The sequence below is a fragment of the Monodelphis domestica genome, chromosome 3 (genome assembly GCF_027887165.1).
Source record: "Monodelphis domestica isolate mMonDom1 chromosome 3, mMonDom1.pri, whole genome shotgun sequence".
Lineage (NCBI taxonomy): Eukaryota > Metazoa > Chordata > Mammalia > Didelphimorphia > Didelphidae > Monodelphis > Monodelphis domestica.
The window spans coordinates 26,190,161-26,218,008 of record NC_077229.1 but is presented as its reverse complement, the minus strand read 5'-3'; the positions used below and the strand labels follow the sequence as shown (position 1 = coordinate 26,218,008).

At 39.2% G+C, this 27,848-nt stretch overlaps 1 long non-coding RNA gene across 1 annotated transcript; it reads left to right on the top strand.

The window, feature by feature from the left end:
- Window positions 1-235: 235 nt before the first annotated feature.
- LOC103095192 (uncharacterized) lies at window positions 236-25,796 on the top strand. Its single transcript, XR_008917286.1, has 3 exons — window positions 236-394; window positions 18,965-19,141; window positions 22,750-25,796. It is a non-coding gene; the product is annotated as an uncharacterized LOC103095192 (long non-coding RNA).
- The last annotated feature ends 2,052 nt before the right edge of the window (window positions 25,797-27,848 follow it).

Genomic DNA, 27,848 nt, shown 5'->3' with positions numbered 1-27,848 from the left:
TGCTTAATGATGCTTTCCATCAACATTCCCTTTCCTTTAGTCATTGTAGAGAAACTCTGTCTATCTCTGTTCCAAGAATCTTGTCACATTCCACTTAAGTGTTTAAAAAGTTGTGTTCCAGTACAGGCTGAGGTTTTTGTAACCCAGAGCCCTCTAACAGAGAGATCCTTTGTCTGTAAGCCTGTGAGATGGTTGCCAAGGAGATCATTGTTTTATTCATCAGTAAACACCTACCAGCTGGTAATGCCAGCTTAGGGGGAAGGCAGCCTCCTTTGAGAGGGGGAAAAGGGCAGAATTCTGATTGGAAAGGGCAAAGTGGGGATTCATGCAGCTGATTGAGCCAACACATGACAGGAGAGAAGGAAGCCAGTGAAAACACAGCAGGGTCCTTCAGGTGGGTTAGGAAAACTTGGAATGCGCTTGGTGTTAGGAAAGATCTGGGTTCAAATTCTGGCTCCAACATGTACTTGCCAGGCAAGTCAATTAGAATCTCTGAGCTATTAATCTCCTTATCTGTGAAATGGGAGTAATGATATCTATTGCACTAGGCTGTTGGGAGGATGAAATGAGAGAATGCATAAAAAGCACTTTGTAAATCAATGGTGTTAAGTTGTTTCAGTTGTGTCCAAACCTTCATGATCCCATTTGGGATCTTCTTGGCAAAGATACTGAAATGGTTTGCCAATTCCTTTTTCCAGATCCTTTTGCAGATGAAGAAACTGAGGCCAAGAGGGTTAAGTGACTTGCCCAGGGTCACAGTGCAAATGAGTGTGATTTGAAATCAGTCTTCCTGACTCCAAAACCAGCACTCCTCACTGTGCCACCCAACTACCTCCTTATGTCCTTTGTAAATGTCAACTATTATGTATAAGGCAGCTAAATGGCACAGTGGACAAAGCATTGAAGTCAGGAAGCCCATAGTTCAAAATCCTCTCTCATGTACTCACTGGCTATATAACTCTACAGAAGTCCCTTAATCTCCCTGAGCCTGTTCCTCATATGTAAAATTGGGATAATAGCACCTAACTTCCAGGATGATTATAAGGGTAAAATCAATATCATTTTGGAAAATGCTTTACAAATCTTAAAATGCTATCTGAATTCTAGCCATTATTTTTAACTCATTAGATATAATACCTCATTCAAAGAGTTTGGACCTTTGTGAGAGTGATAAAAAGAAGTCACTGGCACCCAAGAAAACCCCAGGAAAGGGCTTTAGATTCCAAATCCCTTTACATCCTGGGCAAATGTCAAGTTCCAGGTTCAATCGGTCCTTAAGGCATATTTTAAAAGAAATGTGTTATTTTTGTAAAGGAAGGAAACAGAGATTAGGTAAAGCGAGGATTGATCATTGTTACAGATTATGGTGTCTTAAATAACACAAGTCAAGTCACTTTCCCAAATGACCCTACATGGAAGGTATTGGTGGTGGTAGTGATATATGTGTGCGTGTGTGTGTTCATGCATCTGGGTGGCCATGGATGTAGTACAGTGGGAGATAATGTGGTACAGAGGGAAGAGTTTCTGAACTCAGATGATGTGTTTCTCTTCCTGATTCTGCTTCTTTCTGCAGATGTTGTAATTGAGTCATTTTTAGTCATGCCTGACTCTTCATGACCCCTTTTGGGGTTTTCTTGGCAAAGATACTGAAATGGTTTGCTTATTTCCTTCTCCAAATCATCTGACAGAAAAGGAAACTGAAGCCAAAAGGGTGAAATGACTTGCTCAAGGTCATACAGCTAAGATACTGAAGTAGTTTGCCATTTGCTTCACCAGCTCATTTTACAGATGAGGAAACTGAGGCAAACAGGGTGAAGTGACTTGCCCAAGGTCACATGGCTAGTAAATGGTAGAAGCCATATTTAAATTCAGGCCTGCCTGACTCCAGACCTGGCACTCTATCCACTATGCCACATAGATGCACTTTTCTGCAGAAATGACCTGGGAAAGTAACTTCTCCCCTATTGGCCTCAGCTTCCTCATCTCCACAAGAAGGACATTGGACTAGATAGCTTAAGACTCCAAATACTCTGATTTCACTGCCAAGTGAAAATACCAGAAAAGCAGATGCATTGACTGCACCTACATAAAAAAGAGCCAAAATAAATGAATTTTAAAAAAGAATCAGAAGAGGGAGAAAAACATCTTTATTCATTGATTTTGTTCTACTTGGCTTAAGTGTTCAGTGTCTGGAGGCTCTATAGGAATTACCATCCAAGAAATAAGCAAATGAAACCACATAAAGGTTTTAGGATGGTTCAATGGAAAGAACTTTGATTCTGGAGTTAGGGGACCAAGATTCAAATCCTGTCTTTCATATTTACTACCTTGTGTGACCTTGGGCAAGACAGTAAATCTGTCTATGCCTTGGTTTCCCCATTTGTAAAATGGAGTTGGACAAGATGACCTCTGAGGTTCCTCCCAGCTTGAGAGTTCTGGTCCTGTGATTCTCCAATGTGTCTTCCATGTCTTGTTAAGAAGTAAGTCACCATATGCCATTGCCACTTCCTTCTGCCTCCTTGCTATGGCTACATTCTCCAACGATCTCCCCTCCCTTTGAAACTTGGTCTTCACCCTTGGTTCCCTCCAACTCTGCTAGCTAAGATTTCCTTGTCTTGTTAGAGACAATGCCCTCTTCCAACATCTTGCCATTGGAGTGTAAATTCCTTGAGGACAAAAAAGGGGATAATTCATTTTACTTCTCAGACTCCAAGCAACTTTGAAAGGCTAAATAGTGAAACAGACTCAAGCCTTCATTGGAAGAGGGGCTTTCCTCCTTTTGGAATTTATTCCAATGAAATCACAAGCCTGGATCTGTCCTTTCCCAGATCACTCCCATGGGTTACTGTGAGGAAAATGCAGCTGGTTTGCAGACCTCAAAATGTGTGTGTTTGGTTTTGTTTTTTGGTTTGTTACATATCAGAGTTGTCATTCTCAATATGATTACCACAGGCAATGCATAATATCCCTATGCTTCAGTTTGCTCATCCAAAAAAATGAGAATTATGATTCCCTTCACTGTCAATGTCACAGGGCTTTTGAGAAGAGTTTTGCAAACCTTACTGAGTTATTACTATTAGCATCACTAATGACATTTGATACTATTGGGGAGGATAATGACAAGTAGTATGATATGGTAGATAGAGAGCCAGAAATCAAGAATGAATGAATGAATGAGTGAATAAGTGAGTGAATGAATGAATGAGCATTTTTAAGTACTTATTTTGTGTCAGGCACTATGCTCAATGCTGGGAATCAAAGTATACAATAGTGCCCCATTCCCTGCCCTAAAGAAGTTTATATGCTGATAGAGAAGGCACCAGACATAGGACAAAATGGAACCAGGGAAAAAGGTTGTCTACAAAATCACAAGTCACAAAGATGGAAAGTGGAACCATTTTTTCCAAGACTTTCTGGAAACCTCCTGACTGTATGACCTTATGTGAATTTTTTTTCTCGCTCAATTCCCCCAGACAATTCTCCAAGTTGGTAAAAGGGCATTTCCTCCCATAAAGTTCCCTAGAACTCAACTAAATTACAGGTTCTAGAAAAAAAATAGTGCCCAAAAGCAACATCATTGAGCATTTAGAATTGGAAGTAGCCCAGAGAGATAATCTAGTCCATGTCTTTCATTTTTCAAAGGAGAAAATTGAGGCCCAGAAAGGACTTGTTAGAGCCAAGAAAATAAATCAGTAGAACAGAATATGGCTCTCTTTATTCCAAGCCAAATGGTTCATTCTTTCTGAGTACTTAGTTCTAGACACTTCAATGAAATGTGTACAAGCAGACACACATGCATATATAAAAATATATGTCAATCTAAATAATCCCCTTGGCTAGGTCACTTAACCCTGCTTGCTTCAGTTTCTTCACCTGTAAAATGAGCTAAAGAAGGAAATAGCAGACCCAAAACCCCAAATGAGGTCATGAAGAGTCATACAAGACTGAAATGACTGAACAGTAATATAAATAATACATATATGTGTGTATGTATATATATACATAGTTATATTTATTGGCTTGATTGTATTTGCAGCAGACCATTCAATTAGCTTAATTTGAGTCATGCCATGCCTTTGCTCTCAGTCCCATTTTATACTCTCTGTCCCTCCAAGGGACTCCACATCTAGAAGGCCAGATATACTATCTTCTAGATCCTAGAGACTCCATCTTCATCCAGAGCCTTGATAACCTAATGATTTCCTGACTATAATATTGCCATAGAGTTGGCATTGGTGAAGGGGGGTGGTGGTGGAAGAGTGTGGGAGGGGGAGAATAGAGGGCAGAAGAAAGCAATGTGTGATTTGGAGGCATTTTCAAGGAAAGGATTAAGAAAGAATGATTTTTTAATAGCATAAAGACAAGCCAAGAGAGGCATGTGCTCTCTGTGACCTAATGAATATTCCTTCCTTTCTCTCACAAAGCTCAAAGCCTGTAATTGGCTCATCAGGGTACAAAGTGTACACTCAGGCTTGGATTGTGGGGGACAGAAACTTCCCATGTGACTCCATCTCCTCAATGGGGATGTCTGTGTTCCCACACTTGTTCAGAAACATGTTCTGCCATTCACAGACTCATAGAGGGGAGCCATTTAGGCTTGATGTCAGGAAAAGAGGTAAAAACAACTTCCTAACAATGAGAAGCATACAAAAGGGAAATCGACTACCTGGGGTATGGTGGAGGCTGAGTGGGAGAGGAAAGGCAAAATCTTGGCCTCTCTTTTACTGGAGGTCTTCAATCAGAGGTTAGAGAAGCGGGGAATGGAGAGGGGCATGTGGGAAGAAGGATTTTTTTTAATATATGGACTAGACAAGGTAGCCATGGAGAAACTTCCTAACCTTATGAAGCTATGGTTACATTATAGAATATAAGAGATGGTAGGAATGTAGAATCTAGAGAACAGTGAATGTCAGTGTTGAGAGAAGCCTTAGAACAGAGAATGTCAGAACTCTGTGGAGCCTTAGAACATAGGATGTCAGAATTGGGAGAGTCATGTTAGAACAGAGAATATCAGGGTTGGGGGATGGACCTTAGAACAGGTAATAAGAGAACTACAGGGGCCTGAGAACAGAGGATATCAAGACAGAAAGAGACCTTTTGGAGGTAACATTTGGATGTAACAATGTGCTCCGGTCATTGAAGAAGCCATTTTTTGTTGTTAGGGAACATAGATTTCAAATGTGACTCTACTTGCTTTTTGGGTGACTTTGGGGGTTTCCTTCCTCCTCTCTATTCCATAATTTCCATGGTTATAAACTAAGTGTGATATGCTAGCTGACCTCTCAGGTTGTCTCAAGATTGATATTTCTGATCCTATGGATGCCTGAGCTGAGATGAGTCTTTAGAGCTTAGACTCTAGGTGTTTCTAGCTGAGGATTGTGGATTCACACAATGAACAGGTCAAAATTATCAGAGAGAAACAGATTTCAGAGATGGGAATAATCTTAGAGATCTTGGGCAAATCATATAATCATTGCCTGCCTTCGTTGCCTTGTTTATAAAATAGGGGAGATATCACCTAGTTCACATGGTTGTTTTGAAGATAAAATGGGATATTTGTAAAGCACTTTGAAAACCTTGAAGCATTCTATATGCCAGCCCCATGTTGGTGAACCTATGGCACACATGCCAGTCGGGGCTCCTCTCCTCCTCAACTCCACTCTGCCTTAGGACATTTTTCACATTACCCACCCCTATGCCTAGCAGTCCAATGGGAGCTCTTTCTCCCTCCTCAGTCTGGGGTAAGGGGGCAAGCTCACATGCTGCATGAGAATTGAAATTTGGATATTTGGTCTCTAAAAGATTTGCAATCACTGTGCTAGTCATTATTATATTATTAGACCTTAGAAACCATCTATTCCAACATTCTAGTTTTATAGATACATTTTGTAGGTATTGCTTCTATTAAGTAGCTTCTTAAGAATCATTCATCTAACTAGTAAATAATTGAGGCAAATTTTGAATTGAGCTCTTGCAGTTCCCTAGATAAGTTATTTTGGTTATAATTCCTATGGAAAATCATAGAGGAAAGAGATCATCATTAAGACCCAAAGTAGGCAAGAAAGAATTTAGGGAGGAAGTTAGACTTTATTCAAGCCTTGAAGGATGGGATGAATCTATATGTCTCTGAAAATTTAACAGAAAGCCCAGATTATTTTCCTCAGATGAGAACAGTACATACTGATGGTCTGAGCTGCAGCATCTTCTCTCCATGTGATTGGCCCAGTAGGTCTTTCTATAATTGGTGTCATTTTCAACCATTTCTTGATTAAGTCTATCCTAGGGACAGTTCTGAGGGAGCCTCTTGGGAAATTACTCTGAAAATTCCACACGCATTATCAAAAATTCTAACTGAATCAGAGACAACTTTTGATGGATATTTTGTTAGGTGTAATTTCACCCCATTGATTGGGCATCTCCTTTGCAAGTTTCCAAGAACCATGCTACGTAGGTAACACAGCTTTCCCAAATGCAAGAATGCATCATAAAGCTAGGTGGGCTGTGGGGGATGTACTGTAGCAGTATAAGCAAACATTGAGTGTGAAGCCTGAATGAATGAACATTAATTAAAATGTTTGCAAACCATCTTTTATTTTAATGTTCAAGCACCCATGATGTCCCTAGTATGGATGATCTGTTATTACTAGTCCAATCATTTCATTCTGCAGAAGAACTTGAAACTCAGAAATATTCATAGGGTCATGTATCTAGATCTATAAGGGACCTCAAAAGTCACCTGACCCAACTCCTTCATTTTATAGATGAGGAAACTTAACCATAGGGAGGAGAAGAGACTGGTCCAGTCTTACACAGCAGAGATAGGATTTGAATCTAGGTCTTCTGACTACAAATCTAAGCCTTTACATTATGCCATTTAATTCAATCAATTTCAATTCAATTCAATTTTATCCAATCTATTAGTTAAGTGATTAGTATGTTCAAGGCATTCTGCTTAAGCTTTTGATGTAAAAAGGCCAAAAAAGGCCCTATTCTCAAGTATTTTACATTCTACTTAGAATTGAAAAGTGGTATCCAATGAGAATACAGATGTGTAAGTGCAAATTCTATACAAAGAGAATGCAATGTGATTTTAAGAGGAAGGATAGAAACCAGAGAAAGGGCTAGTATAGTCAGAGGAACCTGCTCCATACTTGGAAAGATGGTAGACTTTCTAAAGATGGAGGTGGATCTCATTATTTAGTCTTTGGAAAACAAGTCTATGTTCTCTTCATGTCATATTTTCATAGTCATTCATCATTGTTCCTCTCAGCTTTTGTCATAATCTAATTCAGCAAATACTTATTAAACTCTTATTATTTTTTTCCAAGTGCAGAGGGATTTTTGTTTTATTCATCTGGCCCCCATTTCATCAATATTAAAAGCTCCCAGTGAGGTGCTTCCTCAACCAACATCAACAGACACTTTTCTGCAACATGTCAACAGAGATATGTATCTATATTGATTTATCTTGCTAAATATGTATCTCTATATATTGATAGATAGGAAGATAGATAGATAGATAGATAGATAGATAGATAGATAGATAGATGGATGGATGGACGGATAGATGGATGGATGGATGGATGGGTGGGTGGGTGGGTGGGTGGGTAGGTGGATGGATGGATAGATAGATAGATAGATAGATAGATAGATAGATAAATAGATAGATAGATAGACAGAGACAGACAGATAGATAGATAGATAGATAGACAGAGACAGACAGACAGACAGATAGATAGATAGATAGATAGATAGATAGATAGATAGATAGATAGACAGAGACAGACAGACAGACAGATAGATAGATAGATAGATAGATAGATAGATAGATAGATAGATAGATAGATAGACAGAGACAGACAGGCAGATAGACAGATAGATAGATAGATAGATAGATAGATAGATAGATAGATAGATAGATAGGCAGAGACAGACAGACAGATAGATAGATAGATAGATAGATAGATAGATAGATAGATAGATAGATAGGTAGGTAGGTAGGTAGGTTGGTAGGTAGGGTCTGAGAGATTTGCCTGAGGGCAATGAGAGATTAAGTGCTTCACCCATGATGGGGAACACATTACTTCAAATATCTCATATGGCCTTGAAGCACTCTGTAGGCTAGTCATTAGTGTATTATTAAATCTTAGAAGCTGTATATTCCAACCTTCTCATTTTACAGATAAAGATCACATAACTAACAAGCAATTGAGGCTAAATTTGAATTCAGCTCTTGCAATATCCTAGATAAGTGATGTTAGTTATAATTCCTATAGGAAATCATAGAGGAAGGAGATCACTAGGACCCAAAGTAAGCAAGAATGACTTTGTGGAAGAAGTCAGACTTCATTCAAGCCTTGAAGGATAGGATGGGTATATGTCTCTGTATATTCAATAGAAAGTCCAAATTATTTTCCTCAGATGAAAGCAGCATACCTCCCCAGCTCTCCAGTTTCTATCTTCATAAGCATGACAAATATCTTGCTGAATATTCTCCAGCTCTTAAATCTCCTTTCTTTTATATTTTTTTAATATTTACCTTCTATCTTAGAATCAAGATAGAAAAGTGGTAGGAGTGAGGTAATTGGGGTTATAACTTGCCCAGGATTCCACAGCTAGGAATTGTCTGAGGCCAGATTCCAACCTGATTCCTGACTCCTAGATTGTTGTTCTATCCATGATGCTACTTAGCTGCTCCTAAATTTTCTTTCATATGATCACAAGAGTGAGTTCTAGATAGGACCTCAACGGTCATCTGGTCCATCCCTCCCCAAATTTATAAATGAGGAAGATGTGTCCCAGAGATGCCTAAGTTGTATATGTAATTTCACGTAGATAGTAAGTAGAAGACCTGGAATTTGAACTCAAGACCCATATTTCCAAGTTCAGTGGTCATGAAACATTCTTTCCACCATACCTAAAATGAAGTAAATTATTTTTTTAGGATATACCAGAGGTGGACACACAATGGTTTGGTACCAGGGAAGTTGTTTAGAGCATTTTTTATGCCTCCATCAAGTATTCTCCCTTCCTATAACAGAACCAGGATCTCTCCTGTCTCTCTGTCTCTGTCTCTGTCTCTGTCTCTGTCTGTCTCTCTGTCTCTGTCTCTGTCTCTCTCTCTTTCTCTCTCTCCCCCCCTCCCCAACTCCTGATATTCATCACTCTTGGAACATATCTCATCTTCATGTTCACCCAAAGTGTGTGTTCCAAACTCTTTTATGACTGTCACTGACCAAAATTGTCCTCAGCAAAACTAGAAAACAAAACAGGGTGATCTGAGTGCAAGATTATTAAATGGGGAAATCTAAAACATCCCAACTGAGAAGTTTTTTGATTCGGAAGTTAGTCAATTATACAAAAATATTTATAGCCACACTCTTTGTGGTGGCAAAAAAAAATGGAAAATGAGGGAGTGCCCATTGATTAGGGAATGACTGAATAAATTGTGGTATCTGATGGCGATGGAATACTCTTGTGCTCAAAGGAACAATGAACTGGAGGAATTCCATGCAAACTGGAACAACCTCCAGGAAGTGATGCAGAGTGAAAGGAGCAGAGCCAGGAGAACATTGTACACAGAGACGGATACACTGTGGCACAATTGAATGTAATGGACTTCTCTACTAGCAGCAATGCAATGACCCAGGACAATTCTGAGGGACTTATGAGAAAGAAATGTGGAACCAGAAATGCATTTGAAAAATATATGCTCAATCATTTAGTGAGATAGGGATATGATTAGGGTTTTGATGTTAAAGGATTGCTCTTCTGAAAATATGAATAACATAGAAATATGTTCTGAACAATGCTATATGTATCACTCAGTGGATGTATAACCCGGTGGAACTGCTTTTAGGCTTTGATGGGGGGAGGAGAGAGCAGGGGAGAGGGGATTATGAATCATGTAACCATGGAAAAATATTTTAAATAAAAATTTAAAAATTAAAAATAAGAAAGTTAGTCAAAGGAGAGATCAAAAGGCTGACTCAAAGAAGGTAACTGAGATCATACCCACAACAGAAGCAAGGAACTAAGGAGCTATGAGTTTGTGAAGGAGCATCATGAATTCTGCTTAATTGAGATTAAGATGCCTACAGGGCATCCAAATAACACTATCTAAGAAGTGTTTGGTAATGTGGGACCAGAGCTCAGGAGAGAAGTTAAGGCTAGATATGAAGATTTGGGAGTCATCTGACTAGAGATGACAGTCAAATCAATGGGAAATTATGGGGTCACCAAATGACATGGTATGTAGCTCTATTATATATGTGTATGTATGTATGTATGTGTGTACATACATATATATCTTCTCTAAGGTCTAGGAGCTCTGGGGTTCACTCATTCATAAGATGCAGGCTATAGATGATGGTGTTAAAGCTAAATTAAAAACTCTGGTTCTTAGTTTCCATAGAGTTCATTAATATTTACTTGAAATAGAGTATAGAGATAGAGGGAGATTATCCCTATTCTAATCTTGCCAACTAACCAGCGACGTGGTTCTCCATCTCATGGCTCTCAGCCAGTGCCCTACAATGCTCTTTCCAAGGGAAGAGAATGCATACTTCCTGGAAGCCCCTCTTTTATTTCTTCTCCTTTTCCCCTAATCAATTTCCCAATCTTTTCTGACTCAGGTGCCTAGGTCACAGGTGCCTGTGACACACGCTGGAGTGTAGAGATGGAGGTATGACCCAAGTACGTGATTTCTGGAGGAGGGGGTACCCTTTACACAGAGGTCCTACAGGACCCTTTCCTATCTGAGGTTTTAGGATTCTAAGTTCTAATTCTGAATATGTAGAAGAAAGGGTCACCATGGCTGTCCTGGCAGGGATATTACATTGGAACACATTGTCAGGCCCCTTGAGGGCCCTGGAAAATTTGGAGGGGCACAATTCTTGTACATAGTTGGCACTTAATAAATGCTTTTCAGCAAACAACCTATGTGCCATCTTGTCCTAGCTTTTCGTGATCTTCCTAGTTGTCAGTGCTTTCTCCCTTCCCCCCAAAATAATTCTGTATTCAGCTGATATGAACAAACAACTGTTGAGTGCCTGCCAGGTGTAAAACACTTTTGATAGGTTCTGGGAATATTAATACTATCAGTCAATCAACAAACATTTATTAAACATTTGCTTTGTTCCAGGCATTGGGTTAGTCTCTGTGGATACAGAGACAAAACTGAAAGAATGAAATGTGATCTTACTGGATTTATGTTCTCTTTGGGGAAGGGGTGGAATAGGAGAGATAATATAATGAAAAACAATATGGTATAGTGGCCAGAGTGCTGGAAAATCTGTGCCCTAACATTTACTTTCTTCATGACCCTAAACAAGTTTCAGCAACTCTGAATCTCAGTTTACTCATGTGTAAAATGAGAGGCTTATATTTGAAGATATTTTAGGTGTTGTCAAGTTCTAAATCTATGATCCTTTGCATGTAAATGAAGATATGACCTACCACCATACACAAGGCATTTTTCTAAGCCTGACCTTCTGTTTTATTGGAACCTATCAGTTCTAAAGAAGATGAAAAAGATAGTTAAGGCAATTGAGGTGAACTGATTTGTCTAGGATCACATAGTTAGGATGTCTGAGATCACATTTGAATTCAGGACTCCCAGGCGTGTCTCTTTATTCACTAAGTCACCTAGCTGCCCCCTTTTTTTTTCATACACAAGATGTCTATGAATTAGCCCCAGGCTTTGGGGAGCTACTATTCTTCCCATGTGGTAATATGTACACACAGATAAGTGTGCATATATGTATATACACATGTATACACACATACATATATACACATTCATACACACACACACACACACACACACACACACACACACACACACACACACACATATATATATATAAAGAGTAAGTACAAAGGAATTCCATGGGGCAGGAGAGAGCACCAGCTATTGAGGGGAATAGGAAAGACCTGAACTGTGATTTGAAGGAAGGCAGGTACTCTAATGACCTGAAGATGAGGAGAGACAATATGGTATAGTGGCTAGAGTTCTGGGAAAAGGTGTGGTGAACAGTCTAGAAAAATGTTGTTTATGCCTAACTCTTTGTGCTGAAATAGTTAAGTAGATTGCAAGCTTCTTGGGGACAGGATCTGTTTTTTGAAATCTTTACTTTCTCTCCTCAGTACCTTGGACAGCACAGTGCACGTAGCAAGTGTTTTAAAATGTGCAGAATAGATTGGATTGGATTAGAAGTAAATTGCATCTGGAAGAAGGTAACTTGGGCTGTTGGCACAAAACACACCAGATTTGAAGCCAAAGGGCATGGGCTTGTAAGATCAGAAAGCCATAAATTGAGAGTCCAAGTATGAAATATCCCAATGGTGAAATTTTCAACAATTATAAGTCTAAGGAAATTTGAGGTTTACAATCAAGATCATCTTACTCAAGGTGTTGCAGGTACTAGGTTACAGAGATGGGATCTAATTTTAGAATTTCTATACTATTTGAGTGGTATTGGGGAGCTCAATTCCTTGCTCTGGATCTGTGTCTATATAATGTGGGAGCTGTAATAGCCAATCCCCAGGTTCCCTTCAAACTCAATCTATGATCCTATGATCCACCAGCTGAGAGTAGAAATTCTATTCTTGTTGAAACTAGCTTCCATTTCAGACACATACTGGGGTGACCCCAGACAAGCCATCAAATTTATCTGAGCCCCAGTTCTCTCATCCAGAAAATGGGCACAATGATACTTGTAAACCTTGCTTTGCAAACTTTAAATCAGTATAGAAACAGTTTTGGCTATTGTTATTAGTTCTTCTAATCTTTATGTTTGATGGAGTTCTCATAGCAATGGTTCTGGAATAAGTCACTCACCTATTCTTTTATGTTTAGGATTCAGCAACATTGTTTATAATTGTTCTCTTTGTGCTTATTATTAATATTACTATCTTGTTCTCATGTTTTTGATGGTGCTCAGATAGAAAAAGGTCCTGGGACAAGGCATCTATTATTATTCATTTATATTCAATATCCTATAGATTATTATAGCATAGGTGGGGAAAAAGAATTGCTTCTCTATATAAAAGAGCAAGATCATTGGATGTCAGCTCATCCTCTCTAGGCTCCCTGGAAGCATTCTTAGTCCAATAGGAAACAGGGACAAGGATGACAGTTCCTTTTCCTATACAAAGCTGGTCTTATCGGCTAGATCTCAGATATTTTTAAAGCTTTTCTTTCCAGGAAGCTTGGAGATTATGAGCGTCTGGGATTGTAACATCTATCTGACATGTTCTTAAATTTTCTGAATCAGTCAGTGCCTGACTGAGCAACAAGCAGTTTAGTCTGTGATGATACTCTAGATACAGTAGTTTATTGGTTGAGTTCTCAGGATATTTTGAGATCTGTTTGTAATATAGGGATTTGCTGACTGACAGTCCCTTAAAGATAGAGGGCTTCTAGCCACCAAGACATAATTAACTTTTGTAGGTTGAAATGATGCCTTTCATTGTCTTATATAATTATCATTGTTATTGTTGACAATAATGTAATTCATATAATGAGACTCTGCACTTATTCTTCCAACCACAGGAAGTAAGATCTTCATGATATGACTGAATATATCATCCTTTTTTTTTTTTAAACCCTTACCTTCCGTCTTGGAGTCAATACTGTGTATTGGCTCCAAGGCAGAAGAGTGGTAAGGGCTAGGCAATGGGGGTCAAGTGACTTGCCCAGGGTCACACAGCTGGGAAGTGTCTGATGCCAGATTTGAACCTAGGACCTCCCGTCTCTAGGACTGACTCTCAATCCACTGAGCTACCCAGCTGCCCCCTATATCATCCTTTTAAGGCTCTAGAGGTACCCCTGAAGGGAAGTTGGGATTTTCTAATACTGTTGGCTGAAGTCCCCAATCTGGTAGATTCCCTCTAATATAATTTAACTCATTTTGCATTTGCTGTTCTTCTTGGTTTCAACTCAGTGGAACAAGATATTCCTAAATGTTTACCCTTGATATACCCTCCTTTCCTGTCCCCTTTTGTATGTTGTCTCTCCACGTTAGACTGTAAGCTCCTTGAAAGCAAAGACTGTCTTCTTTTTTATTATTATAGTCCCAGCATTTAACACAGTGTCCAACACATATTAGGCTCTTAATAAATAGTGGATTGGATTAGAACTGGCTTCCGCAAGCATCCAAATGTCTTGGCATCAGGCAGAATAGATTCGGTATTCTTGAAGAAATGAGACCCTATTGGCCAGTTCCCTGTTACATTAATGCAGTGATTTCTCTGCTCTCACTATCCCAGAGGAAGGCTGGCTATTCCTTCTCTTTAGGATAGTGGGGATACTATTAGGGAGCTGAGTTTTCTCTTTTCTAATGCTATTGGTTCAATATGTTCCCCTCCATTGTTAGGCATCATTGACCTATATACTCAAGTTCCATGTCACCAATTAAAACCAATTAATTTTTATAAGTGGTATTTATTTGGAAAATATGGCAAGAATGGAAGCACCACCAATATTCTTCCCTCCCCTCCCTCTTGGGAAAGCACTTTCCTTATACCACCTTGAACCCTGGGTGGGGAAAGGACTCAAACTTAAAGTAAAGCATCTATAAAGCATCGGTCCTCAAAGCAGCCAAGAATTTTCTATATGCTTATAAAGGTTGGGCTTCTGGGTAGTATAGTGGTAGTATATCATATAGTGTATAGAGACTTCTCAGAACCAAAAAGCCTAGGATTTAATTTCTACCTCTGCCAGGTATCATCTATATAACATTGAGCAAATCAGTTAATTTCTCAGTGTTTTAAGCCACTCTTTTAAGACTATAAGATGCTGAGAAGGTGTTGAGCAACATTTTAGATGGAGTTTCCTCACCTGGAAGTTCCCCTACACTAGTGCAATCATAGGTCCAGTCTTCATCCTTCATCATCGTTGTTATCACTATCCTCTTCCTCTTCCTCCTCCTCCTCCTCATCTGGGCCCAGCAGTTTTTTTCTCAGCACCAGTTTGCTAAAAGCAAAGGGTGGGGGTAGTAACAGAAAACCAGAAAATCTCATCTTTCTCTTGGCCCTTTTCTTGCAAAGGAACCAAACCCTCCATCCCCACACAAAAGCATGGACAAGCTTTGATTTGTTCTGAATGCCAGCTCTCCAGACTAGAAAAGCAGGCAGGTCCAGGAAGCTGCTAACAAAGGAACATTTTCAAGGCTGCTAATTATTCTGCTTCTGAGTAAATAATTATGTGCAAGAGGAAAAAAAAAACACAACAACTAGGAGTCCCTGGCTAAAGAACTGGCAAGCAGAGAGAAGATGAAAAAAACGGTTGATGGTTTGATGTGTCCCAGGGAACGTTTCTTAAAGGGGAGCCAGGCTTAGCAGAGGCCCTTTTGATTCCCTCTATTTTAAACACCTAGCTTTGGCTTTTTGAAGTTGCTTGCCTTGATGGTGTAATTAAATCATTGCACTGGGAGCCCTGATGATTATGATCCAGCTGTGTCCCTGCCCAGGATCCTACTGCCCAATATGTACTGATGGATCTCACTGGTTTCACTAGGTTTTCCTGTCCCTTCTACATCCTACCCATTCCCCAAACACACACAGACTAAATAAATCTGATCCTTCTATGTCTCTAAAACCCAATCTTATTAACAGTTGAAGCTAGATGGAACTACATTAAAATCAGAGACATCTTAATCTAGCTGAGGGTGAGGTGCTCTGGCTAAACAAATACTGGGAGCAGTTAGGTGACTCAGTGGATTGAGAGCCAGAATTGGAGATGAGAGGTCCTGGGTTCAAATTTGACCTCACACTTCCTAGCTGTGTGACCTTAGGCAGATCATTTAACCCTTTTTGCCTAGTTCTTACTGCTCTTCTGTCTTAGATCCAATACACAGTATTGATTCCAAGAGGGAAAGTATAGGTTTAAAAAAATTCTGTCACTAATTTTCCATGTGATTCTATGATGGTACCTGGTAGTAACTGGTAAGTTCTTAATCAATGACAATTAATTAATTGATTGTGATCAAGCCCCATTGTCCTCATGGACCTGAGTTTTATCTCCTGTAAAATGGGCTAGGTCATCTCTAAGGTCACTTGTCTACCCAAGAATTCTATTATTCTGTGAAATAATAAATATTCATATAGAGCTCTAAAGTTGGCACCACATTTTATGTACATTATCTAAGAAGCAACAGGGAGCAGTGGAAGCAATGGAATGAGAGTACTTCTGGAGTCAGAGAGCCTGGATTCTATCTCACTTCTGATAATTATTGACTGTTTAACCTTGGACAAGTTTAAGTCTCCTGGGCCTCAAGAGGTCTCTTAAACAAGAAAATTGGACTAAATGGTTTATGAGGTCCCTTCCAGCTCTAGATATAGAGTGCTGTGACCTTGGAAAAGTCCCTTCTCTCTAGGTCTCATTTTCTTCATCTGGAAAATGAAGACCTTGGATCTGATTGTATGTTCCTATTTTAAATCTATTATTTAATCTAATCCTCCAATAGCCCTAGGAAGTGGTTGTCATTATTATCCCATTCTAAGAGGTTAGAACACTGGACTGACTTGGAGTCAGGAAGACCAGAGTTTATTTCCAGCCTCTGTGTGACCTGGAGCAAGTCATTGAACTTCTCTCCACCTCAATTTCCTCATCTTAAAATAGGACTAATAACAGCATCTGCTTCATAGATTTTTGTAAGGTTAAAATGAATTAACCCACTTAAAATGTTTTAAAACCTTAAAGAGCTATATAAATGCATAATATTATTATAATGGCTGCTAGATGGCACAGTAGAGTGCTAAGCCTGGTGTCAGGAGGAACTGAGTTCAAATTTGACTTCAGACACTAGCTGTGTGAACCTGACTTAATCACTTTAACCTGTTTGCCTCAGGTTCCCCATCTGTAAAATGATATGGAGAAGGAAATGGCAAACCATTCTAGTATCTCCACCAAGAAAACTACAAATGGGGTTACAAAGACTTCAATACTGACTGAAACAACTGACCAATAAAAATGTATTATTTATTATTAGTGTTGGTATTCTTACCATTACCCAGGAATACTTAGCTATTAAGTGATCCAGGCTGGATTTGATCCCAAATCTTTCTTACTCCAAGTCTCACCCCTTAATCACTGAATCATAAATGTAAAGCTAGAGGGAAGCTAAAAGGTCATCTAATCAAATTTATACAGGTTAGAATTTATCCAGGCTTCTGTAGTTAGCAAGTATTTGAAGCTGAGTTTCATTCCAGGTCTTCCTGACTCCAAGCCCAGATCTACCTCCTTTCAAATGCTGATGGAGGTGTTTGGAATATCCTACAATAGTGTTATCAGTTTCCTGGTGCCCTGGTTTTCAGAGCATATCCTCCCACTTCTCTCCCACATATGGGCTCCCATTCACTCATCCTGCCTCCCTCCTCTCTGTATCCCCCTGTGCTGACATACACAGTCCTGATAGTGTTAAGTATCCACTAGGAAATAGAGGCTCACTGTCCAGCCAGACCTGACAGTGGCTTGATCTTCTTTCCAAGAAGGGAGAGAATGGAGCAGTCTGGGTCTTCTGCTAAGGGATTATGGAAGCTGGAAGGGGGGGGGGGGCGGTGATTCCATCCCTGACTAAAGCCAGGGGCCTCATCAAGAGGGTTCATTCTGTCTTCTATCCCCTCATCTCCAAGTCAAAGAAGAGCCTTTCAGCAACCAGCTTTAGGGGGAAGAGGGAGAGGGAGGAAGAGAATGGGAGGAAATTCAATTCAACAAGCATTTTATTGTGGCTGATGAAAAATGGCAATGCAAAGGAGAAATCAGACACTAAAAGCCCCCAGGAAGAGACCTCAGAGACTTTGTATTCTTCTCAGATGGTTTGGAAGGAGCTGTCCAAGTGAGCCTTACTTCCAATCAGCATATCTGTGAGCTATTGGAGAAGGCCGGCATATGAATGGCCTTTTCCGGAGTCTCTTAATCTGTGCCAGATAATTAGAGCCCCTGGCTTTGTGTGCTGGAGGGAGAAGGCCCTCCCCCCATCTAGTTCAGATAGGAAGACAGATGCTCTTTGACGTTCCGACTGGGCTTACATTTCAGCCAATTTTCAGCAGTGTCTGCAGAGCGCACGGAGGGAGCTGGGAACACATTTACATGTCATGCCAGTTGGCTAGGCCTCTGGTGAATAAGGTGGTCACTATCCATCAACCATAGTAAGTGGGAAATGACAAGACATGCCTTCTGAAGGCATTAGCGGGCCTGTTTGGACAGAGTTATTGATGAGGGCAGTGTAGGGAATTAGCATAGAAGCTAAAGAAAGAGAAAAGGTTGGGGGCTGGGGGCTCTTGCAGTCAGCTTCTGGTAGAAAGGAATTGAGGCAAGCATCCCTGCTTGATGCTGGTATCGGCACAAAGATCCAATTCACTCTCTAGCCTGGGCATCCAATTTGAGACTCTCAAGACAAAGAAGAGAAGCAAGAGACTTTCAATACCTCAAGGTGTTGGACAGAGGGCCTGAGTAGTGGAGGCAGGTCTAGTTTGTATCTCACTTCCTTCACTAGGTGACCTTGAGCAAATTTTTTCATTTTTTCTGGGACTCAGTTTCCTCTTCTGTGAAATCAGAATAATGCCACTTTTCCTCCTTGCCTCATGGGAGTTTTTTTTTGTTTGTTTGTTTGAATATCATCCTAGATCTAGATTTAGAAAGGGTACAAAGCCCAGAGATCATCCAATTCAACCTCTTCCATTAGAATGGTAGCTCCTTGACAGCAAGACCATGTTTTTTTTGCCATTTATTAACTAATGGATTGACTGGAGAAAAATTAGCCATGATTTAGGATCTATATCCTGGACAGTGCAATGAATTGACTTGTTTCCTCATTTTACAATTGAGGAAATTGAGTCTAGTGTCTGAGGCAGGATTTGAACTCAGATTTCTCTGACTGCAGGTCCAACATTTAATCATGTACCATTTAGCTATAATCTTAATCCCTTTGGGTTTCCTTTTATTTGCCTGTAAAAAAAGGAGCAATGACAGAGGATGACCATGAACAAGGAACTTTTATGGAATTGCAGAATTTTAGAACTGGAAGAACCCCAGGAGGTCATACAACAACAAGAAGAAGCATTTTAATTAACACTTTAAAACTTCAGAGCATGTTACATAGACTATCTCATTTGACACTTCTAATGACCCTACAAGGTAAGTGTAGTCTTATTAACCCCATCTTAAAAATGAGGAACCTGAGACAAAGTCAACAAATTCTGTAGATTCATTTCCCACCTTTCTTACCTCTTGGACTTCATGATCTTTAGAAAGTTATCATTCTGCAGGATGAAATCAGCTCTGAAATTCCCACTTCCTCTATATCCTTTGCCCCAGGTCCTTTTCTCTCCCATTATTGGGTTTAGACATTGTAGAGTTCCCCCCAGATTCCCCCTACCACCGATGGAGGGCAGCTAAAAAATTCACCTCATGATTTCCTGCCAGCTAATCTCCTGGATTTCAGGATCTCCAGAAACTTATCATTCTGTAGCATGAATTCAAGTCTATAATTTACACCTCATAAGATCATTTCCCACCCTTGCTATAGGACTTCATCTCTTCCCCTTCCCACCCCTTCTCAGCTTCTTTTTATGTTATCATTCCCAGTAGACTGTGAGCCCTTTGAGGACAGGACTCTCTTGTACCTTTCAGTGAATCTCCAATGCTCATGAGACATGGTGCCTGGGAAATTGCTTAATAAATTGTTCATTGACTCTGACTCATGGTAGTATCTGAGGCGAGATTTAAACTCAGATCTTCCCAACTCCATATCCAGAACTCTGTCTAATGCACCACTCAGTTAACTACTCCCATGCATACCTGCTAATTCCTTCAGTGTTAGAAAATGGTATTCACCTGGGATGGGGACACTGGCTCAACCAAGGAAATCTCTTATCTTCTACCTTATCTTATTAAACATCATCACACCTCTTTTAGCTATATTCCTTTGTCCCTTCTCCACCCCCACCCTGAGCCCAAAGACCATTGTCCCTAACAGAGAAAACAGAAGCACAACAGTCCTGTTTTCTGGCCTTTGCCTGTTATGAAGTTCTGATTGCCCGTCCAGACATCCCATCCCTTCTTTGATTTCTGCTTTGTGTTCAGTGTAGCTAAAAACAAAAGAAAGCACCTTTTGGTTGTCTTCAGTTTTCCTTCCTTGACTTTGCTAATTTGGGGATTTAGCATAGGATATTCCACATTTTTATATCCATCCTTTCTGATATTCTCTGGCTTTTTATATAGGCTTTTAAAAACTCTAACTTTATTAATGAGCTCACTCTTCCTTATTACTGGATTGTTTCATCCACCATCTATGGAACTTCATTCCCAAGAACTTCCCATTTCTCTATAGAATTTTAGTACAATGGGTCTTACCTAAAACCTTGAAGTTTCTCAAACTTATTAAAAACTACTCTATCAAAACCAGGACTCAAAGCCAGATGATCTCTATCTTTTTTACTTGTCCTTCATTGTGTACTCTAGATAAAGTGTTTGCTCCTTTCTCCCCCCCAAAAGAAGCTCATTTCCACCCAAGCTTCCAGTTACTCCATGTTGGTAAGAATCAAATCCAGAAATGAATTTATCTTTGTTGGTTCTTCCATCTTTGGAAGAATTAAATAATCATCAAAGTGATTTAAGACTAAGGAGAGTAGGTCAGACAGGGTTGTCAATTTACTCTCAAATTATTAAGGGGTGATGATTGACTATAAAAGTCTTTTACTTATATTTAGGGGCATGGTTTAAATAGCCCAAAAGGATAGGGACTGGACCTTTGATTTCCTTGGGAAAAGGTTCTTAACCTTTTGTCATGTTCTTTGTTCTACATGTTAGATGAAGTCTATGGGCCCTTTTATCAGAATAAAAAAGTTCAGTATTTATATAACAGTTCAAGGTTTCCAAAATACTTTGCAAATCTTTTATTTTTTTATCCTCACAGCAAACCTTGGAGGTAAGTGGTATATTATCCCCAATTTACAGATAAGGAAACTAAGACAGACAACAGTTATTTGCCCAGAATAATAGGACTATTTATTTTAAGTGCATAAAATATATAGGATTATAAAGAAAATCAATTATATTGAAATAAAGTTTTCAATATTTTAAAACCAAGCCCATAGATCATAAATAAGGATCCCATAGGGAAATATTGGTTAAAAATCTCCTTCTATCAATGTAAGCCAACACCTTTTGTGCGAAATATAATTTCAGAGAATCATCTAGAGCAATGAGAGGTTAAATAAATTGCACAGGGTCACCTAGATGGTACATGTCATAAATAGGACTTGAACTCTTTCCATCATGCCATGCTGTCTCTCTAAAAGCCCAATCACAAATAATTTAAAACAACAACAAGATTGGATATCTCCATGAGTATGAAGACTAAGTTGATTTTGCAAAATGGCTTGCACTGAGTGTAAGATGTTTGTATTTCTACCATAGCCAAATTGCTGAAATCTAAGTTCCAAGGGTAGATTGCTTTATCTCCTGAAAGATAATTTGAAGTCAATCAAGGAATCTCTTCACATTCCTGGCTCTTATGGACAATTAAGTTTTGGTGAAACAAGCACAAGTGAGCCTTAGTAAGGAGAAAAAATGATTTGAGATATAATAAAGGAGAATTGACTCTTGTTAGGAAGTATAAAAATGGAAGAATGCCCATCTTAAATTTAGCTTAATTCTATAGCCTGTCAACAGCAAAGGAAGGAAGCAAAGAATATGGCAGCTGTATCCTTAGAATAAAATTAAATATTATATTTGTGGCTCTTCTGGAAGAGAAGAACGTTAGATGTTCTAAGGAGAAGGTAGCTTTCTTATCCTTTAAGGACAAGACACCGAATGTATCAGATGACAGATTATCTAGGATGGGCCAGAGTAAGAAGGGGAAAAAGTAGGAGTATGTGGTGATTCTTTTCTCAGAGGTGTCAAAGATAAGTCTGACAAGTTGACCAAAGATGCTGTGGATAGAGCAGTTTTGAAATAGACAATAAAGGACAGATTAGCCACAAGCTACAGCTGTTGGTCTGATACTATAAAACCGATTGGAAACACCTAGTTTTTCCTGTGCAGAAGGGTAAATTCTAAATCTTTTTTTTCCTCCCCTTTAACTGAACAGTTGAATGCTTTCTGCTGCCTGGTAAGGTGAGTGTTTTTAGCAACAATAAGCCCCCTCAGGGCTTTCACCTGGGGGGACACACTTTCACCCTCCCCCATTACTGCCTCCTGGGGAGGCTAACCTGTCCCCACAAGCTACCTCCTCAAAGCCCAGAATTCTGGAGTATTGGAGGAAGTTAATAAGTTCAACTCAGGTTTTTTTTTTAATCAGAAGGTGTTAATTATTGAGTTAAACAGCTAAATTGACGAGTTTAGCTTTATCTTACTCCTGGGAGTCTGCTCTTTCTTTAAGGCCCTTCCTGAGCCTTCTAACATTAGCCAAAAAGGTGGAACCCTGGGAAGAGCAGTTAGGGAGAGCAGCAGTAAAGATAACTAAAACTGCTCCCTTAACCTTAGAAATTTTCAGAGCCTACTAAGAGAAAAATCCCAATAGCCTACAGTCTGTGCTCAGCAAAGTGGCTCCCTGCCCACAGGCAGTGGAAGCACATGGCACTGGCATCTTTTTTACCCCTAGGGGGGAGGGGAAGAGAGAAAGCTCTTCACATCCTCTTAGCCAAACTCAGACTATACCCTGTGGAGTTTTACCTACAAGAAAATGTGTTTTCTTTTGCCTAAAATAGAAAGTTTTTTTTTCTTTTTCTTGCCTTCTGTAGAAAGGAATTTACAAAAATGCAAGAGGAAGATGCAAGATCAAAATTCCATTTGGAATTCCAATTACCTGGGACTAGACAGGAAGAGACAGTAAGATACAGTAACTGAAAAATCAGTTAACAGTTGGTGTTGGACTCCTTAGGAGACAGAAACTGTGTCCTGCTTTCTGCTTTCATGATACTGAGAGGGTAGCTGATTTTGGTACTCAGGTGGACCAAGGAAAAGCCTTTCTCTGTGGCTGTCTTGAGATACCTGCCTGCTTCCTGCTGTTCACACTACAAAGAGAACCTGGATTTCTCCTGGAGGTGTCTTTATTTGGAGCAAAGGAAGACTCTTGTCTGTGAGAATCCCTTAAGGTCCTTTCCTTTACCAAATCCCTCTCCAATTTAATTAACCCTTTTGTAGTCAGATTAAGTTAGATTAGAAATTTTAGTGAGTTAATATCTGGGTGGGTAATAGTAAATTGGTTCCTCATCCCTTGCCCTTTTTGTTAATAAAACTGTTTTATACAATTGTGTGATTCCCTTCCCCCAAATCCCCCTATTTCATTTCCCTAATAAATTTAGCCTGGGGCTAAGCCTTTTAGCAGCCCTCCATACAGAGGCTAGTTAATTAGGTGGTGTCTGTACTTATATCAAATTTTTTTCCTCTGAAGTCTTTAGAACACCCTGCCCTCTAGCCTTGTGAGACTCTGACATCTATCCAGTACATACTGGGGTTGTGCCATCTACAGATAGGAAGTAGAACTACAAGCAATTTTATAATTAAATTTAAAATAGGCAACTGAGTATGAAAAGCATGGCCCACATTGTGAAAGAGAAGTTTCCTGCCTATTTCAAACAGGTCCCATTCTCATAGAACATTATTGAGCCCACATAGCTCACAATTTTAGATGGCCTTCATTTTTTTACCATTTTTGAGTATAATTGTACTGATAGGAGAGCTTCAAATTTATCAAATAGTTTACCCATTCCTCCCCAAGGGGGAAAAAAAAACAATGGGAAGACAGTTGTACTTAGTCTCCACCTCACCCTGTCTGACCTATTTCTCTTCCTGTCCAATGCATTTCTTGTCCAACCCAACCCATCCCTTTTCCTGTCCAACTCACCTCTCAAACTACCTCTCCTCCTGCTCAAACTATCCCTCCTCCTGTTCAAACTATCTCTCCCCCTACCCAACCCATCTCTCCCCCTGACCCTATCATTCCTCACCTTACCTACTCCATTGCAACCCAAACAAAAAGCCAAACAGCAGTAATTGAAGATAATTCAGTTAAAGGCCTATTTCCCATAAGGGAAGTACCCACTTTTAATAGTGGAGGTTTAGTGACCATTAGGCATCATATACCTTTCACTCCACAAGATATAGAAAGATTCAAGGTAAATACCCTTTCCTTTGAAGATGAGCTCATTGTGATTATAAACAAGCTTGAGAGCACTTACTATGCTTATAATCCCACATGGACTGAGGTGAAAAATTTGTTCCAAGCCTTTCTAACAGAAAGAGAAAAAATTAAATTGTTTCTCTTGTTGATCAGGCCCAAGGAAAGGGAGCAATTCATTGGCCAAAGGAAGATCCAAAATGGAACTCAAATACAGAGGAAGAATTTTGCAGTTATGTTTAGCTATGGATGCAATATTAGATGCAATGAGAGCTTACTCTGATAGACCTGGTACATGGACAAAATTTGAAAATCTTAAACAAAAGCATTATTAAAACCCCTCCCAGTTTATGGATAGGCTTATTGACCTGGGAGGTAGATATAAAGACCTGGATCTTTCCAGAGAAAGGAATGTCATGCAAATAAGAAGGCAGTTTGTAAAGAACTATTGTAAGGTGATCAAAGACTAATTTAAAACTAACTGCCCAAACTGGGCTACTATGGATCTAGAGGAATTAAGAAAAGTGACAGTTTACATTTTTGTTGGACATGAGAAGAAAGATGATGATAACAGTGACTTAGTGGAGGCATTAAGGAAGGAAATGAGAGTACTAACAGAAAAAAAATTAAAAAAAGAAAAAGCAAATCAAGGAATGGCCATAGCCGCTTTGCAGGAATCCACAAATCAACCATTAATTTGGTACTTCTGTGGAAAAAGGGATCACGTAATGATAAACTGTAGGAAGTAGAATCAGGTATACAAAAATTTAAATTTTAGGAAATAATAGAAACATTAGAAATAACAATAATAGGAACTTGGATAGAAATAATAATTCAAATGAAGTAAATCAAGACCCACAACAAAATACCCAAAATGGGGTTTGTCCACACTATATTCAGGGAAGAAATCCCCCTCAGCATGGGGGACCCCAGAGGCATGACCAAAGGAATCTAGATAAATGATGGTACTGGGGGGGGGGGAAGAAGGAACCTCAAAGAGTCTGGTGGTAAATTTTAAGTCTTTTCATACTGTTCCCCTCCCAATAGTGAAAAAGCTTCTGTGATGCAGTTTTTTAAAAAAATTATATTCTTCCTATGACTAGACTAGAGATAATACCATTATAAAAGTCCATAGACAAGTTGGACACTGTTTTGGCTAACACATTGTCATGGAATGTGAACTATGAATTTTTTAAAATTTTCATTATTGTTTTTCTTTTTATTTGCAATAAGATATTTCATTTTATTAGCCATTATACCTATGCATACTGTAAGGGTTAAAATTAGTGGTTTGACTAAACTATATGATTCAAAGTATTATTGCTCAAAGTCACAGTGACTTTTAATAGCTTTTATTTACAAAAGAGGTGGAAAGAGTTAAAGTAAAGAAATACAAAAAGGTAGAGAAAACATTAACCTACTCAGCCAGGACTTGTTGACCTTCAACCAGAAAAGCCAGCTATCCACTCACCCAAGTTCCCTCCAAGAGGCAGGTCAAGATAATAACTCAAGCTGAAGATGATTCCTGATTCCGACTTTCTTCCTTGAGCCAACCTTCTTCTTGAAGTTGAATTCCTTCTTGAAGTCAACTTCTTTCTTGGAGTTGTCTTTCTCTTTAGCCTTGGAAATTCAGGGACTTTTATAGTGACTTCTTATCTTCTTTCCTCTTCACAGGGGCCAATCACAGCTTCCAAATTGTCTAGCATTGCCCAGGGGGAAGAAGACCATCCAAGAGAGTCTAGATGTAAGTGAATGTAGGTAGTAAGTTTGGCTTTTATTCCTGGAAACATTCTAGAAAGGCTCATTAAAGAGATAAGGAGTAGGAAGAATGAATGTTGAAAAGGCAGATTTTACATTCCTGAGGGTTGGAGAATGAACTTCTTAATGATAAGAACTATCAAAAAGTGAAATGGAAGGTAGCTAGTGCCTTCTCATATCCAGTCTTCAAGCATAGGATACTGTAGATTCCCACTTATCTAGAGAAATTGTGTAGGCAAAACTCCTGTTCACAGCATACTGAATAGAAGAGTTCAGTATGATCTCAAGACTGTTTTAGTTATGTTTAGGTAGGACTAAATGGTTTCTGAGATTCCCTCTAGCAGTGAAACTATGATTCTGTGAAATGGTAGCTTACCGAAGTCTTAGACCCATTGTGGAAAAACAATCACACTCACAAGGTAAGTAGAATAAGGATTATTCTCATCTTAGACTTGAGGAAACTGAGGTGCATGGATCATCTAGTAAATTAATGGCAGAAATAGAATTTTGTTGTCATTATCCAGTTGGTTTTAGTCATGTCTGACTTTTTACAACCTTGTTTGGGATTTTCTTGACCAGAAACACTAGAGTGTTTTGCCATCTTCTTCTTCATACAATAAAACTAGACACCTGATTCTCTGACTTCCAGTCTAACATTCTTTCCATGAGTCATGTCTGCCATGGAATGACCACATAATTGACCTAACTGACTCCCCTGCTTTGTTGATGGTGCTCAATGCTTGGTGTACAGAAACAAAAAAGACTGAGAGATGGATCCTCAGAGTCATTCTTCAAGAATGAGTCATTAGAGTTTATGGTTATTCTGCTTGAAATTGGGTCTCAATGACTGATGTATCATTTTACCTGTGTCCCAGTCTGGGCTTACCACAGCTTTCTAGCAAAACATCAGATACTTCAAGGCAGTTAAAAATTGTTCATTAATAGGAATCAGGACTGGATGTCACAATTACAGGACCTGACAACTCAAAAAGGAGCAGCCATCTGGTACTAGAGTGACTTGAGGGAGAAGAGTCATGGTGGCAGTTGTAGACAACCTTAGGATCATAGAGTAATGGAATGTTAGAGTTGCAAAGGATCTTAGAACTTAGATCAATGTAAAAACTGAGAGGAATCCTGGAAAAGGTAAGATATAGCTTTTAATACAAGTTAGGTCCTGTGCTAAGCACTTCAATATTGTCATCTCATTTGATCCTCACAACAATCCTAGGAAGTAGATGCTATTATTATCCTCATTTTACACATGAGGAAATTGAGACTACTGGAATTTAAGTGTTTGACTAGGGTCATACAGCTAGTAAGAGTCTGAGGCTAAATTTGAACTCAGATCTTCCTGATACCAGCCATAGTACTCTTTCTACTACACCACCTAGCTATTCCTAGATAGGTCCTTAGAATGGAAAATGCCAGCATGTATCAGCACTGGGAGAGATCTTAGATCAGAGAATGTCAGATCTGGGAGAAATGGGACATTAGAACAAAGACCACAGAATGTTTGAAGGGAAAAGTGACTTAGAAATAACATAATCCAACATCTTTATTTAACATATGAAGAAACTGAGGCTCAGAGGAGTTACAGAACTTGTCCAAGGTCATCCAATGAAGTGATTCTAGATTTCCTTGAACTTTGTTTCACAGCTCTTTCTCCCTTGCAATGCTGGCTATATATATATATATATATATATATATATATATATATATATATATATATAAATTTCTTTCCCACCTTCCATAGCCCTTTGTATCTTCTCCAAGAAGCCACTTAAATCTATTGGAAAAAAGCTCCTTCTGGCAATATTTCCACCTGTCAGCACTAGCCAGAAGGTAGACTGGGCTGCAACTGGGGGCATTTAGAGGTGAGAACAACTGGTCACCATGGAGACCAAGGGACAGGAATCTCAGAGAAATAGAATTTTCTCAGCCTTAAGATGGTTAGACAATTCA